This window comes from Haliotis asinina, chromosome 16 (genome assembly GCF_037392515.1).
Source record: "Haliotis asinina isolate JCU_RB_2024 chromosome 16, JCU_Hal_asi_v2, whole genome shotgun sequence".
Classification (NCBI taxonomy): Eukaryota; Metazoa; Mollusca; class Gastropoda; order Lepetellida; family Haliotidae; genus Haliotis; species Haliotis asinina.
In genome coordinates this window covers 39,381,882-39,399,320 of record NC_090295.1, presented here as the reverse complement: position 1 = coordinate 39,399,320, position 17,439 = coordinate 39,381,882, and positions in this window count along the sequence as shown.

Below are 17,439 nucleotides of genomic sequence, written 5' to 3'. Positions count from 1 at the left end.
GTAGATACTGACATTCAGCGTGTAGATATATTGATATGAATTCATCGGATATATTGACATTTATCGTATAGTAGATATTGACATTCAGCGTGTAGGATATATTAATATGAATTCATCGGATATATTGACATTTACCCTACAGGAGATGATGACATTCAGCGTGTAGGATATATATTGACATCCATAGTAGGACATATTGACATTCATGTGATATATTCACATTTAGGGTATAGAATACATTGACATTCGTCGGATATACTGCCACAGCATATTGAATACAGTGTCAGTCATCGAAAGACATATTGAGATTTAACAGATATATTGACAATCAGTGAATTGAATGCATTGGCATTCGCCGAAATCGATTCTAACAATCACCGGATATACTGATATTCACCATATAGCATGCACTGACATACATCGAAGGACATGTCATTCATCATGTAGGATATATTGACATTCATTAAATATACCGATATTCAGCATATTGAATGCATTGACATTCATCGAAGAGATATTGACATTCAACAGACAAACTGACATTCATCGAAAGACATATTGACATTCATCAGACATATTGATATTCTGCAAATTGAATGCAGTGAAATTCATCGAAAGATATACTGACATTCATTGAAGGACATACTGGCATGTAAAGTCTGTCGATATTTTACGTCGGACATTTAGCACATGCGATTCAGTTCTTTACCACACATTAAGTAGAATAGTTTAATAGGGTTCAGATTACAAAATTTATAATCAAACATGTTCCTGACATAAGAACTAGAAAAGCGTTTCCTTAAAATCCTTATTAGTTCAAAATGAATATGAACATGGTAAAACAAAGAATTTGAACTAGTTTAAGTAGGCCTAATTTCATAAGTTTGCAACACGTACGTAAACACACTTTAATCAGCTGTACAGAAACCCCAACACAGGAGATATTCTGCTGTGTATTTGACAACTTATGAAATTGTCAGGTATGACTTACCTCATTGAAGCCAGCTCCGAACTCTACATTCTGCTAATTGCGCTGTGATGAGACTTTTGACGAAGCGCGTTCTGGAACTTCCGGTAGCCTAACAACACAGTACAAAATTGGGTGATTGGAAGTCGGTTCGCCTTACATCGACATTATCGATCGATGTGGCAGTAATGTCGGTCAGAACATCCACTCCACACATTCAAGTTTTTTCCTTAATCTCTTACGTAACTGTTTGTCAGAACGCTGATGTTTTACCGCTTTAATAGAGGAAACTGATATATGACTTGGTTTGAGTTGAGCCCAGCTTTCTGACACTGTCACATTGGAGTCGCGAGACTATTTACCGGCAGACGTCACTGACCGTCACACACATTTGTCTGTCATACCGAAACATAAGTCTCATTAACCTATTCAGACAATGACCTACTTTTCAGATGATCCGAATTTTCTCGTGTGAAAGTGTAAATTGACACCACAAACAACTGTGGTTAAACTGAATTCCCATTCCTTGTTTCATAAGAAAATGGTATTTACAAATGAATTTCAATTTTAAACTTTCATTGCACCGTTATTCTCTTCTTTATGTCGAGGTTGAGGCAGCACACCTTAACTAATTTAATCACAGATTGCCCCTGTCTGATGAGGTCGTAAAACGATTTACAATGCATCTGGCACACTGGTTAAACCTGTTATGTGTTGTTATGCGCTTATTGAGCGTAGTTCTGTAACGAACAATGAGGTTGATGTAATATCAGTTCCGTCAGAGACCTCTAAACTTTTCTGGCGGCAGAGCCTCGTTTTGATATTTCCACGATTTCCAGGTTTCTGTTTATCAGAGCTCGCTGTACGACATAGCACGCCGTACGACGTATTTACTAGGATTAGAAGGAGCTTAGTGTTGCAATATACAACTGCGTAGACTGATCAAATCACACTGATTAATATTTATGCATCCAGGTAAATGACATAGTCTAAAAATACTGGACTGGTTACTGGAACCAAGTAAACGGGAAACGAGACTGTTCTGTAATCAATGTTTTGACATGTGTCTGTCTGTCTTTCTGCGACAGGGTCACAATCTGCCTTTTAGACAACCCTCATATACGTACACCTGTTGATTAGTTTCTTCAACTTAGACAAGCAGATAATAAGAACGGTGGATACCAATATTTGGAAATACCTCTCATCGTAAAGTCTGATTCTATTTTAGGATTTCGTGCTTGTATGATGTGATTGGTACCTTGACATTTAATCATGGTATATCAATTGACCTATGATATTGAAAAAAACCCAAACATTTCATATATTTGAAACCGCAAACTAGTTCAACATTGCCATAAACACATTCATTCGTGTAGATATGTAAATACAATTATCAACTTTAGGACATCGTGAATAGATGTACATCTTACCACAGCGAGGGCCCTACCTGACGAAAGTTCAGATTTGGCATTTCACGTGTCTCGGCCAGTGCGTTACATGTTATATAGTGGAAGCAAGTGTAATAATCATTTTTGAATAAATACCAAAAATAAACATCGATCGAAGGATTGATGTGTTCTACGTTGAGTGATTTATCACGGTTATCTTGTGAATACACAGTGCCATTAAGAAAGTGGTCAAACGTAACGTACGTTTTGTCTTGGATTGCCAGTTTGTCAGAGGGATACACAAAGTCCATTGTCTAGACGATCAGTTATCCTATTTCCATATTTTTATGGAAGCCGTGGTGGATGAGTGGGTTAAATGGCTGATATGTGCTTGCGATATTGTGTGCTGGTGCCGGTTTACTCACATAAGAACTACATCCCATAAGAACTACATCCCATAAGAACTACATCCCATAAGAACTACATCCCATAAGAACTACATCCCATAAGAACTACATCCCATAAGAACTACATCCCATAAGAACTACATCACATAAGAACTACATCCCATAAGAACTACATCCCATAAGAACTACATCCCATAAGAACTACATCACATAAGAACTACATCCCATAAGAACTACATCCCATAAGAACTACATCCCATAAGAACTACATCCCATAAGAACTACATCCCATAAGAACTACATCCCATAAGAACTACATCCCATAAGAACTACATCCCATAAGAACTACATCACATAAGAACTACATCACATAAGAACTACATCCCATAAGAACTACATCCCATAAGAACTACATCCCATAAGAACTACATCCCATAAGAACTACATCCCATAAGAACTACATCCCATAAGAACTACATCCCATAAGAACTACATCCCATAAGAACTACATCCCATAAGAACTACATCCCATAAGAACTACATCCCATAAGAACTACAAGGATTGATTAGGGATTAATTATCTGAGTAGAGGCACCCCCATGGCATGTAATGAGCACAGCCCATCAGGTCTCCCAGAACAACTGCATGCTTCACATCACAACTTTAAAGTAGCTTGATACAGTCTAACTGACCAGTATCTTATGTTGTTGTGAAGATAATCAGATTCTGTTAACCAGAAAGTAAAGGACTTAAGGGAGAAGGGTACATTGCAGTTAGTGAATGTGAATTAAAAACAAGCCAAGCTTGGTATACTGGAGTAGGAGTAAAGGTATAATGGAGCAAAGGTGAAATATTTACGAATGAGTTATTTATTTAAAATAGTATAGTTTTCCTCTTATATATAAGGCATACTGCAGTGTTCAAATTTAATACCGACATGGCTGGACCGTTGGAGATTACGTGAGAAATATCTCTGAGCACTGTCATCCCCCATCAAATGAAACATCAGTAAAGTTTGTAAGTAATTTGAGGAAGAGAGCGCGGGAAGAAACAACTCCAGTCCAAGTAATATTATGAGGAGATCGGCTAACTGTGCTTCGTCTTTGTTGCATGAGCAATGTCACGGTACGTCCACTTGCGCTTACGGGTGGCGCAGCAGAAGCCGCCAACCAGTCAAAAGTGGGGTGTCATCCGGGTAACCACGGGACAAAGGCATTAATAAAATCAGCAACCGCCCCCGGGGAATTGTTCCACATCAAGGCTCATTTTAAATAACGGTGACAAGGTTGTCACGACTATAACAGTGGTATGTTGTCCGGGATCTTGAAATACTCCCCAGTAACATAAGTTGTTGTGATTAAAAGAGTTGTTTATTTTGTGTAAGTTACCTGCTACTCCTATACACTGGCCACACCTAGAAGCGATCGATAGTTATCTGAGCAGATCATTGCGACAGAGGTAAAATTGCGAGCTACAGAAATAGCCGTAAGTGGATATTGGATGAGCGCGTATTATTAACTGGTACTTGGGCTTGCGTAACAAATCAGGAATATTGCTTCCTAGAGCCACGCCCTTGGCTTGGATTAGATGACTTATGGTTAGTGGATAATGTGGCCTGGTGTGTCCAGATGGTGAACCAATTCCTATCCTTTACAACCCACCCCGCCCTATCAACATTCTCACTTCAACCATCCCACAACTCCCTTACATCACAACCCACCCCGCCCTATCAACATTCTCACTTCAACCATCCCACAACTCCCTTACATCACACCCACCCCACTCTCCCACAACCTCTTTACATCACAACCTACCCCACCCTATCAACAACCTCCCTACCATCATCATACAACCCCCTTACATCACACCCACCCCGCTCTCCCACAACCTCTTTGCATCACAACCCACCCCACCCTATCAACATTCTCACTTCCACCATCCCACAACCCCATTACATCACACAGACACCACTCTCCCACAACCTCTTTACATCACAACCCACCCCACCCTATCAACAATCTCCCTCCTACCATCTCATAACCCCCCTCCCCCACTCGCTTCCTATCAACAACCTCACTTCCACCTTCCCACAAACCCTTTTCATCACACCCCACCCTCCCACAATCCCTTTACATCACATTCCACCCACCCTATCAACAACCCTACTTCCGCCATCCGACAACCCCGTTTCATCACAACCCCACCCTTATCCTATCAACAATCCCACTTACACCTTCCCACAACCCCTTTTCATCACAACCCCACCCTTACCCTATCAACAGTCCCACTTCCACCATTCCATAACCCATTTTCATCACAAACCCACCCTTACCCTATCAACAGTCACACTTCCACCATTCCATAACCCATTTTCATCACAAACCCACCCTTACCCTATCAACAACCCTACTTCCGCCATCCCACAACCCCTTTTCATCACAACCCCACCCCACCCTATCAACAATCCCACTTCAATCCCACAATCCTTTCCAACTCCCTATCAATCTCCACGTCCCCGATTCCATCCCCACCTACACCCCCACAACCTTTCACCAGACGCGTGAATTACAAAGTATGTTTCTAAGTATCCAATGTCCACTGCGGGGTCAAACTCAACATCTTCACCTTTAATGCCATGGTGATAATTCAGGATATACGCAATTGTTGCGAGTAGCGTTGTTGCTGCATTAACGCCAGGTTAATATAATATATTATGGGTGATATATGTTAATAGTGATCGACTTCAGATCACCAGGGTTATATATAATTCATAACGATATAATATATAATTCATAAAGCACCCCTGAAAGCATCGATCACCAGAGGCCACTCATACAGTGGTGTGAAATCAACATTCTTCTAAATGGTTGTTGGGAGATAACAAATTAATATGTCTTCACTTGACATCCAGCAGCGATTTTGTTTCCTGACTATGGATAATGAAACTAAAACTGGGTCCTATTATCTTCTCAAATGTCGTCGAAATAACCACGTTCGTCTCACTGAGTTACCTCCCTTTGGCGTGTCCATATGTCAAGGTTATCTGTAACAATGGTTAGCTACTCGTAAATGTACCTGTTGATTGAATGAAATATGACTGTGCATGATATTAAAGGTATCCTGCTATTCCAGAACTAGGGCAATATCATGGAATATCCCCCTGGGTATAACGGAAGTCGCGGAATTAGCCGAAGGGACCCGAATGACTTTCGTGAGAAGCACGAAAAATTGTATTATAATAGAATATGCCTCGGTTTTGAGCGTGGGTCACGAATTCACCTACACCTGCAGATCACCTAGGTTTTCACCAGCCCCACCTGTTGAGGAAATTAGATGAAGTGCTACACTTTCTATAAGTGTCTGTCCCTTTGAATTCAATATAGAGTGGTTTAATGACCAAAATGGGTAGGTACATGTTTTATTGACGATTTGACCTTTCAGAATGATCAAAAGAATCTGACACCTCCAGCGATATGCAGGTGTGCCAACAATGCGTACTTCGTGATGAGAAGTTTTAGCGATACTTACACCTGTGGGGGAAAATAACAGTTACCAAGCAACACAAATGATCCCCCTCCTGAGGTGGGCTTCCCACTGCACTGTCTGATCAGTGAACGTGCTGCTGACAGACCATAAAGAATTATCGAAGTGAATTTGGGGCTAGAGCTGAACCCAAGAAATTCGCCATTTTGGGGTGTCACGATACAGGTGCCTTTCCATTCGATACGTACCTGAATACTGAGGTCAGGATACGAGCAGTAAGTATACCTTGATGGTAAGTTGTGTGATGTTGAAACCATAGATCACTCAAAACCTGTAAACAACTAACCCACGTCATTCCTGTTATAGGCAGAGATTAACAGAGAAATTACAACTGACCATCAGCAAGCACCCATCGCACACTCTCAACAAGTCACGTTTCACAGTGTAAGATCTCACGCAGTGCAAACCGGATAGAGTGCACTGTATGTTCGTGTTTTGATTGATAGATATGTCATCTAAACAGGCACTTTCGATCGAAAACGTTTATTTAAAGACAAAGTACATTATTATTTCACATACAAACAGGCTACGTTACAAGGTTAGATAAATTGGCTTCAACGTTTACAGTCATTATTAGCTAAATATTTGTATGTTAATGGAAACACAATATTGTCCACCCTTTGCTCATGGAGCTAAATTCGATCAGCTTGTGCGCTTTCACGTTTACTCCTATTTGTCATCATGTTGGCCTAAAGAGCTACCAGTATTATTTTCGTAATAGATTTTAAAATGTAATTTTCATGTTTCAAAGTTGTTTAGTTATAGTATTGTTAATGAGTTCATTGGTAACAATGAATCACTGTACTGGATTATAGCCGTGAGTGTTTGTTTCTCTGTATTGAATATAGAGTGTAACAGTATAACGTCCTAACTGAGACTCTATTTAAAGGTGGCCTTTATTGGTATTTCTGGACACAGTCAACGTATGCATATATTGAACTGGTATGTTTTCAAAGTATGTTATCTCAAATCGCAAAGGAATAGACGAAATTGCGTAGACTGAATAATTTATAGAATCTTAGTCATCTGTTCCCTGTTTAATGTCTCAGACACTTGTCAACAAACTTGATATTGGAAATTTCTAACTTTGGTTTGGAATATCGTTTTTAAATTGCAACTATAGGTTTAAATGATCACCGTTCATGCATACACTAATCCTTAGGAGGTGATGCAAATGTGTTTGTTTTCATTACTATTCATAACATAAAGCCTTTAGAATATAAGAGCGATGTACTGTTTCATTCTGCAGAAAGAAGCACGAGTTTATCAATGCCATGTTGGAGGTCCTCGATGGCACATGCGGTTTATAGGCAAGCAAATTTGGACTGTCTGCAATCACCAGTTAAAGCTTTCAGAAATTTTGTCATGTGCAAGAGTTTTTCCAACGTTGAGTTGTCACCACTGTTTCACGTGACCACTGCAACTCCTGATGACATCATGACTCAATGGCGTGAACATCTCTTTTATGTTCGTCTGAACAATCGGTAACCCGTTCTAAGCCACGAACTTCCAAATTGTTAAATTCTTCACAAGTTTCCAAAATATGAGTTTCGTGTGATACTTAACACATTTTCCTAATGACAGCCAAATGCTACTCAAACCTCCAGACATCAACATCCCCTAACTTTCCAGCCATACAGGAGTTGATTTTCTTTGCATTAACCCACATTATGTAAGTGTTAACCTATTCTGGGTCAGTTTTAGTAACCAAGGTGCGCATTTACATAATGCTGCCAGGTGCAAGTGTATGTGTGCGTGTGTGTGTGAGAGAGACTGTGTGTGTGAGAGAGGGCGCGTGTGTGTGAGAGAGAGGGCGTGTGTGTGTGTGTGTGTGTGTGTGTGTGTGTGTGTGTGTGTGTGTGTGTGTGTGTGTGTGTGTGTGTGTTAGAGAGAGAGAGAAGACCCAGGTTCGATTCCCAAAATGGGGATTCATGTGGGGGGCCATTTCTGGTGTTCCCCACGGTGACACTGCTGTGGAATATTGCTAAAAGCGGCGTAAAACCAAAGTCACTCACTCACTCACTCGCCAGAACGGTGTTGTAGAGTGAATATAGTCTGTCTCATAGTCCATGAACCACATTAGTATCCATGGCGCCAAGTCCTCTCTGCAATGCTAAAACCCTAAATGAAGCAAGTCTAGATTTCCCCTTAGTCTCTGGTCTCCCAAGGGCTCCTTTCCAGTATCAGTGGGTTTGTTTGTTACTGTCACAATTATACACATTCAAACACTAAGCGTAGTCTAGAGTGAATACCGCGATCCCACTTCAGAAATGTATGGTCACTAATAGTGTAAAGTTAAGAAACATCATCCCCAACATCCTGTAAATTATTATGGACATGGATAACAAATGCCGATGAGGTCCGAGTGCTAGATTCATGCATGGAAAATATTTTGTATTCCTGCCTAGTTCCACTATTAAATCATTCAGTGACGAGACTTGATCTTGCCAAGCACACTTTCCTTCATGTCACAATTAGACTTTTTCTAAAGGGGAGTGAAAACTTCATTTTGAAATTTTGGGTTTGAAGATAAGGTTGTGTCGTCATGATAGTAGAATCTGGATGTTAATTCGCTGGATGGGTGATTCATAAGACAGTGGTCAATGATGACGTCGAAAGAATGTGACCCAAAATCACAAAAAATGCAGACTCTTCATTTAGTAGACCTGTGTTCACTTTAGAAGTACGTACTGAAAATGAAACAAAATATATAATTAGGAACTTCAATTACTTACAAATGATAACTTGAACTAACTAGATAACGTACTTAGGAAGTTCAATTACTTACAAATGATAACTTGAACTAACTAGATAACGTAATTAGGAAGTTCAATTACTTACAAATGATAACTTGAACTAACTAGATAACGTACTTAGGAAGTTCAATTACTTACAAATGATAACTTGAACTAACTAGATAACGTACTTAGGAACTTCAATTACTTACAAATGATAACATGAACTAACTAGATAACGTACTTATGAACTTCAATTACTTACAAATGATAACTTGAACTAACTAGATAACGTACTTAGGAACTTCAATTACTTACAAATGATAACTTGAACTAACTAGATAACGTACTTAGGAACTTCAATTACTTACAAATGATAACTTGAACTAACTAGATAACGTACTTAGGAAGTTCAATTACTTACAAATGATAACTTGAACTAACTAGATAACGTAGTTAGGAAGTTCAATTACTTACAAATCATAACATGAACTAACTAGATAACGTACTTAGGAAGTTCAATTACTTACAAATGATAACTTGAACTAACTAGATAACGTAATTAGGAAGTTCAATGACTTACAAATGATAACTTGAACTAACTAGATAACGTATTTAGGAAGTTCAATTACTTACAAATGATAACTTGAACTAACTAAATAACGTACTTAGGAAGTTCAATTACTTACAAATGATAACTTGAACTAACTAGATAACGTACTTAGGAACTTCAATTACTTACAAATGATAACTTGAACTAACTAGATAACGTACTTATGAACTTCAATTACTTACAAATGATAACTTGAACTAACTAGATAACGTACTTAGGAACTTCAATTACTTACAAATGATAACTTGAACTAACTAGATAACGTACTTAGGAACTTCAATTACTTACAAATGATAACTTGAACTAACTAGATAACGTACTTAGGAAGTTCAATTACTTACAAATGATAACATGAACTAACTAGATAACGTACTTAGGAACTTCAATTACTTACAAATGATAACAAGAACTAACTAGATAACGTACTTAGGAAGTTCAATGACTTACAAATGATAACTTGAACTAACTAGATAACGTACTTAGGAACTTCAATTACTTACAAATGATAACTTGAACTAACTAGATAACGTATTTAGGAAGTTCAATTACTTACAAATGATAACTTGAACTAACTAGATAACGTACTTAGGAAGTTCAATTACTTACAAATGATAACTTGAACTAACTAGATAACGTACTTAGGAACTTCAATTACTTACAAATGATAACTTGAACTAACTAGATAACGTAATTAGGAAGTTCAATTACTTACAAATGATAACATGAACTAACTAGATAACGTAATTAGGAAGTTCAATTACTTACAAATGATAACATGAACTAACTAGATAACGTAATTAGGAAGTTCAATTACTTACAAATGATAATTTGAACTAACGTACAGTTATTTGTTTTGAAAGCACTATTAAACAACTGTATTAGCGGCTTTCTACTTGCACCTTTCTACTCCTTCTTACATAGGAGGGTAATGTTTAGTTGTCGTGTAAAGAAACGGATACTCTATGCTGGGAATAATATACACCATTCGAAAGCTTATTTATCAAATATTTCATATACTGTCAAATAATACCCAGAAACTGTGAAATTAAGTAATATCGAGGCTTTATTTCCAATGTTTTCTGTGATGGGGCAAAATCGAGGCACTTTTGATATTTGAAAGGATTCAGAAGGATCCTTATTCAAATAATAGTGAAGGATTGTTTATTAGAGTAAGAAGAAGTATTCCACTCATCTCAGTTGTTGAACTATACTTACAGTAATCAAAAACCAGAAAAAAATGAGCCAGTGACAACATATCTATCAAACAAACTACGAACGTACAGCGCACTATATCTGCTTTGCACTGTATGATACCATACACTGCGCGTTTACTGTTTTGCGTAAAAATATAAGAGACGCATGAGTTAAGACTCAAAATAGTAATCCATATATGTAAATAACACACCTCCCATCCCTCCACCCCAAAACCGAATCGATATAAAATCACTTGAATCGTGTATCGTATCGAGCAAAACTTGTCAACGTTGCACCGGTGTATCGGCGAATCGTGACATCCCCAATGCAATGCATATATGTAAGCCCATGCCATGTGTTATCAGGAAGTGTTGTACCTTGTGTAACAGTGTTATACACTGTGCCTGTAGATTCAGTGTGCGATGTGCGATATATAAACAATGTGCTGGAATGTAATAGAACACAGCTCTGACGCAAAGGACAATGTGGAATGTCAAAGACTTGTTCTGCCTGCTGATTCCAGGGTAACTGTTTAGTTTCAACTGCAGATTCAGCACGGAACATGTGGCACTCCAAGATCCGGGATAGACATGATCTCAGCAACTCGTGCTTGTCGTCCGTCAAGATCTGTGTTCGAACTGGTCTCCAGTAACCCACGCCAAAAAGCGACTAACGGGATCGGGCGGTCAGGCTCACTGGCGTGGTTGACACATGTCATGGTATTCCAGTTGCATATACAATCTGTTGATGTACTGTTGATCACTGAATTGTCTGGTCCAGACTCGATTATTGTCATATCGACCGTCGTCATATAGCTGGAATATTGCAGAGTAACATGACACTGTGATGTAGCATCATAATGTAACATTATAATGTAACATTGAGACAGGACACTGTGATGTAACATCAAAATGTAACATAACAGTGATGTGACATGATGTAACTGTGACATGACACTATGATGTAATATCATAATGTAACACTGTGACATGACACTGTGATGTAACATAATGTAACATTGTGACATGGCACTGTGATGTAACATCATAATGTAACATTGAGACATGACACTGTGATGTAACATCATAGTGTAACATAACATTGATGTCACATCAAAATGTAACACCGTGACAAAACACAATGATGTAATATTATAAGATGTTCACCGACACTTGTCATGAGGGAACACGGGTTAATGCACCCTCGATGTTCCAAAGGGCGAGGAGAAGGAAACCAAACATCGAGGGTGCATCAACCATTGGGGCCCGTGGGACCAGTGAACAACGTATTTATCTTACCAAACACATTAGCGTTAACATGAATAGCTTGAAGCACAGGTACAAAACGTTTTAACGCCACCGTTAGATTTTCTTTCTTCCACCGAATTGCATTCGCAAAACATCGGTAATTCCCGTGCATCATGCCCGATTTAGTGTTATTCCAGATAAAGAATTACTACCACGAAGTACCAAATGAATTCTGCATTCCCAGTGGGGTACTTGGTTCAACCAATCAGAAAACGACATTTATGTGTGAGGTGAGATAACATAATTTAACATTGTGATGTAACATCATAACCCAACACTGCGTAACACTGATATATATTTGTATATTTGCAGCACTAAAATATATCGCGGTTACCCACGGTCGTCTGTGACGACAGCACCTTGTCATCTAACCGATCTTGGCCTCTTTAATCAGTAAATGAATCATCAGGACATGGCACTTCTTTCTAATTTGGGACATCAAACAGAAGTCAACTAAATTTGATTTCTGTCTGCACGGAACTGACATTGGCCGTTGACTAGATCACTAAAATTGTCGGACAGCTGCTAAACAGTGTTAGCAATGTGTCAATGTTAGAGCTTGATATCAATAGAATTGCTGATTGCCGAAAGTCACACATCAAAGCAATAGATCATGTTTATTACCTATCACTCCAAATGAGTCAGTTATATAGAAGTCTAGCATGTAATTATAGGAGAGTGCAATCTCGAAAGCTTAAATGCGACGTTTAGGAAACTATGACAGACATTAAGGCGATCAGATGCTACCACTAACAATGCAAGCCATTATGTGGCCAGTCAGATGGCTGAAGAACCCGATGTTGGGCATGGCGATGTATGAAACAGGGTGACATTTATGTCGCCCAATGTTTAACACCAAAATACATCTGTCTAAAATAGAAAAACTATCAGGAGTCTCAAAATAGTGCCTCCAAATGAAAATATGATCACCTGCGTCATCATACGTAAAAAGGTGCCGACTAACACGTAAGTATAAATAATGATACCTTACGCACATTAACCCATTCTCTTCCTACAGAGGTCACTTGTCATACCAACATCTGTTCTAATACGCCCTCTACGAACTTCTGTTCTAATACGGCCATATTTCGCGGTTGTCATAAAATCCCCTAGCGGCAAAAAATGGCAGCAGATTTTTCTCCCTGTTTTCTGTCCAATCAGAACACGTGTTACATCGGCCTAGATTCAACTCGACAAATGCAAGCAATGTGGAGAAACAAATATGACATGAATGAGTTCTGTCTAGAAGAAACATTTCAGTATCGCACTCGGGAAGAGGTTCTAGTTTTCACGATGCATCCGGAAATTACCAAGATTTTGCCAACGATCACTTTTGAAACAAGGTCGCTGATTGCACTACTAAATCTGATTGCCTCCAATCACGAGTCTTGAACACTCGCACCATGAAAGGGTCGTATGAGAACAGAGGTTACGTAGGAAGATATGACAAGTAACCACTGTAGGAAGAGAATGACATAAACCTTGAATAAAACAGACCTTAGTTTGATATCTGAGTCCGTCTGAATTCAGGAAGCTCTATTTACATGTGAGTAAGTTTAGTTTTATGCCGCACTCAGCAATATTCCAGCTATATGGCGGCGGTCTGTAAATAATCGAGTGTGGACAATCCAGTGACCAACAGCATAAGAATCGATCTGCGGAACTGGGAACCGATGACATGTGTCAACCAAGTCAGCGAGCCTGACCACCCGATCCCGTTAGTCGCCTCTTACGACAAGCATAGTCGTCTTATATGGCAAGCATGGGTTGCTGAAGGCCTGTTCAACCCCGGACCTTCACGGGGTTGCCTAACGGTAAAGGTGTCCGCTCGTCACGCTGAACTCCCGGATTCGATCCCCACATGGATGCAATGGGTGAAGCTCATATTTTGTTGGAATATTGCATAAAGCGGTGTGAAAAACATACTCAATTGAGCTAACATCTGAGTGACTCCATTATAGACACTGAACCAACCTTGCTGACACACCGCTCATTCTAATGGTATACAGTCTGGGTTATATAGAAAGGCACCAAAGTTCAACCTCACTCCTTAACGCTTCATTTCTATGGTCTTCTTTATTGCCACACAAACGTCTGATACTGGTAAAACCGAAACATTGCATTAACCGAATGTGTTAATTTTAGAAAGATTTTTTTCTATAAAAATAGCTGTCGCGGTGACGCTGTTGTAAAACTGTTTCATCAAGAAGAAAATACTGCAACTCAGTACTATCTGATTGACCAATCAGAATTCGACGTTTGTTCACAATTATGTTAGAATGTATTTACGTCCAAGAAGAGCTATAGCCAGCTACATTAAGCCCCTTTGTACGATTACAAAATTATGAATTACAAAAAAACACACATTTATTCGAACCATTTTCCTTGACAGTGTAGATATTTAAACCGTGGAAACTGAATTCCCGTTTGCTGATCAGAGAGACTAACAACGAAACTGGTTTTAGTACCGTGTTTTAAGAGTAGTTTTCGGGAAAATATAACCGTCCAATGCTAGCAAACCATATAATATTTAGATGCCAGGCAGCCCGTTGTAATCTGGAATCTTTTAAAACATCTGCTCACTAATTATTATAAGCTGAAACAGTCAGATAACTGGCAATCAGACCGTCAATGAATCAGACTTGAAACCAACAAACGATGAACATATTGGATGTAATTAACAAAAAATGTTTTCTCAAATCAATTAAATCCCTAAGTTTACACCTGAATTCAAATCATAACATGAAATGGTGCACCAGTGAATCCGCGATAACAGCAAGTGGGACGATGATGATAATATTCACCTCTCTGTAAACAATGGTCAGCTTCCTAGACCCAGATTTGTCAAGACGACATTTTCAATGGTTATCCAGCCTAAGCGGCTACGCTAATCACAGGAACTTGACCAGTGAGTGACCGCTAAGTGAATTATATCACTGTCTGCTACTACTGTCTTCTCTAATGTTGAGAAAGCATGTCGGTGTAATTGTACTTCCATTGCACTGTAACTGTTTTGTTTACAGACATTGTATTAATTCTTCGATTGTACTATGACTCCATTGTTTACAGCCGTTGTAATTGTACTTCCATTGCACTGTAACTCTTTTGTTTACAGACATTGTATTTGTTCTTCGATTGTACTATGACCCCATTGTTTTAAGCCGCTGTATTTGTACTTCCATTGCACTGTAACTCTTTTGGTTACAGACATTGTATTTGTATGTCCATTGTACTATGACCCTATTGTTTACAGCCGTTGTAATTGTACTTCCATTGTACTATAACTCTATTGTTTACAGCCGTTGTAATTGTACTTCCATTGTACTATGACTCTATTGTTTACAGTCGTTGTAATGACATGGCACTGTATTTGATTTGTAAACCCGCTTTATAACACAGTTGTTGATTGATTTCATTGCTTCGGTTTTAGTAGGTTTCACACTGAATTCCTTTGCGAATAAATTTCTCGGTTAACTGATTGATTTAATTTTGATATCGACATCTAGCGTTAACGCAGAGTGGCTTCCGTTTAAGCTCGGAATCTTAACAGTTTCTCTGTGATCATGCTGATAAGCGGCACTGTGATCCCTCAACTTTTTGGATAGGTCCCTGGAAATTCTACAATATTGTCCTACATTTTGTTGAAACTATTATGTCGATATTGTCAGTGTTGGCGTACATATTGTTGAAACCAGCATGTTAGTAAATTCGATATTGTCCTACATATTGTTGAAACCAGTATGTTAGTATTATCAATGAATGACTGTTGTTTTACGCCACACGTACCAGTGTTCTCGCTTTACGGGGTGGTCAGTAAATGAACGATTCTGGACCAGACAGTTCAGTGATTAGCGTCGATCAAGGAAATTGAGATATGATGACCTGCCATTAAGAAAGCTTGACCATATGATCCCGTTAGTTGCCCATTATAACCAGTATAGGGTGATGTGTTCATTGCTAATTGCTGGAAGCCAATGGGTCACTTCAGAGAGCTACGTTAACGTCACTTACGTTACTCCAGGGTATGGTGGAGATTGTTAAAAGGCGAATCGGAGATTAAAACCCAGACTCGAACAAGGTGAACCCAACAAATGCCAGACATGACGAATATCGTTGTTTAAGCCTCATTTGAAAAAAAACCCCAACTTATTTTCTTCCGAGGTACTAACCTCTACAGAGGTACTAACAATATGTAGACTGCCATTTGATAGTTACAGTGAAAACAATATGTGTAATTTTAATTGATGAAAAAGTGAGCGAGTTTAGCTTGACGCCGCTTGTAGCAATACCATGGCGGGGGACACCAGAAATGGGCTTCACACATTGTATCCATGTGGGGAATCGAAGCGGGTCTATGGCGTGACGACCGAACGTGTTAGCCTCTTGGCTACCCCACCACCCCTCGAATAAACACATTTAGAGAGTGAGTGAGTTAATATTTAACGTCAGATCGCCAATATTACATACGAGTTTAGAGAGAGAGGCAGACGTGATGTGTGAACACCTGGTGTCAGCATTATCTGGTAGTGATTAATGAAGACACTGTAGAGTCCGAACTTAGGAGTCTACATTTGGCAGAGACAGGTATGGCATAATTCTGAGTTTCATCAGGATATTGCTTCTGACGATATGATTAGATAATATGAAAATAATCCCGTTGGCGACGTCCATCCATATTACAGTTTGAGCTTGAAAAGGACCCTGTCTTCAGTAAAGTATAATTTCCTCATTATCGAAAGAAATCAGAGCCCTGATGAAGTCCATTCCAATCAAAGGCTGGCTTTGCCATACATAATACACTCCATCACCATTAACGGCAAAATGTTAGAGAAGGGAGGTCTCTACTCATATTAACAGCTCCCAGCTACATAACGTACATTGGATACGGACAATGAGGCCAGAGCTTTGCTTTAATTCTCTTGTTAATGGATCGGCCCGAACTGATGGAAGTCTTAATGCTGGTTAAATAGTTTTGTTTAGAGGAGTGGGCCAGTTGGGGGTTTCTACATACAGTCTAAGTAGTCCAGAGCACGACGGGTCCTGTTGAGCTGGTTATTTCAAGTCACAACGTCTCCCTGTAGTTCCAGACGTATGGCATCCTCGGCTTCAGGGTATTGGTTTCTGGGGGACTTGATAGCCAATTACGATCCTGCTTGAAGTCCAAGGACCCAATTAAGTTTTAACTAAGAGAATCGTATGGGGTTTCAACTACTTCTCCGAAATTAAGGAATCCTTTTATTGCATTTTCTTTCGGTATTTCCAAACACTGATCAATACCATCACCG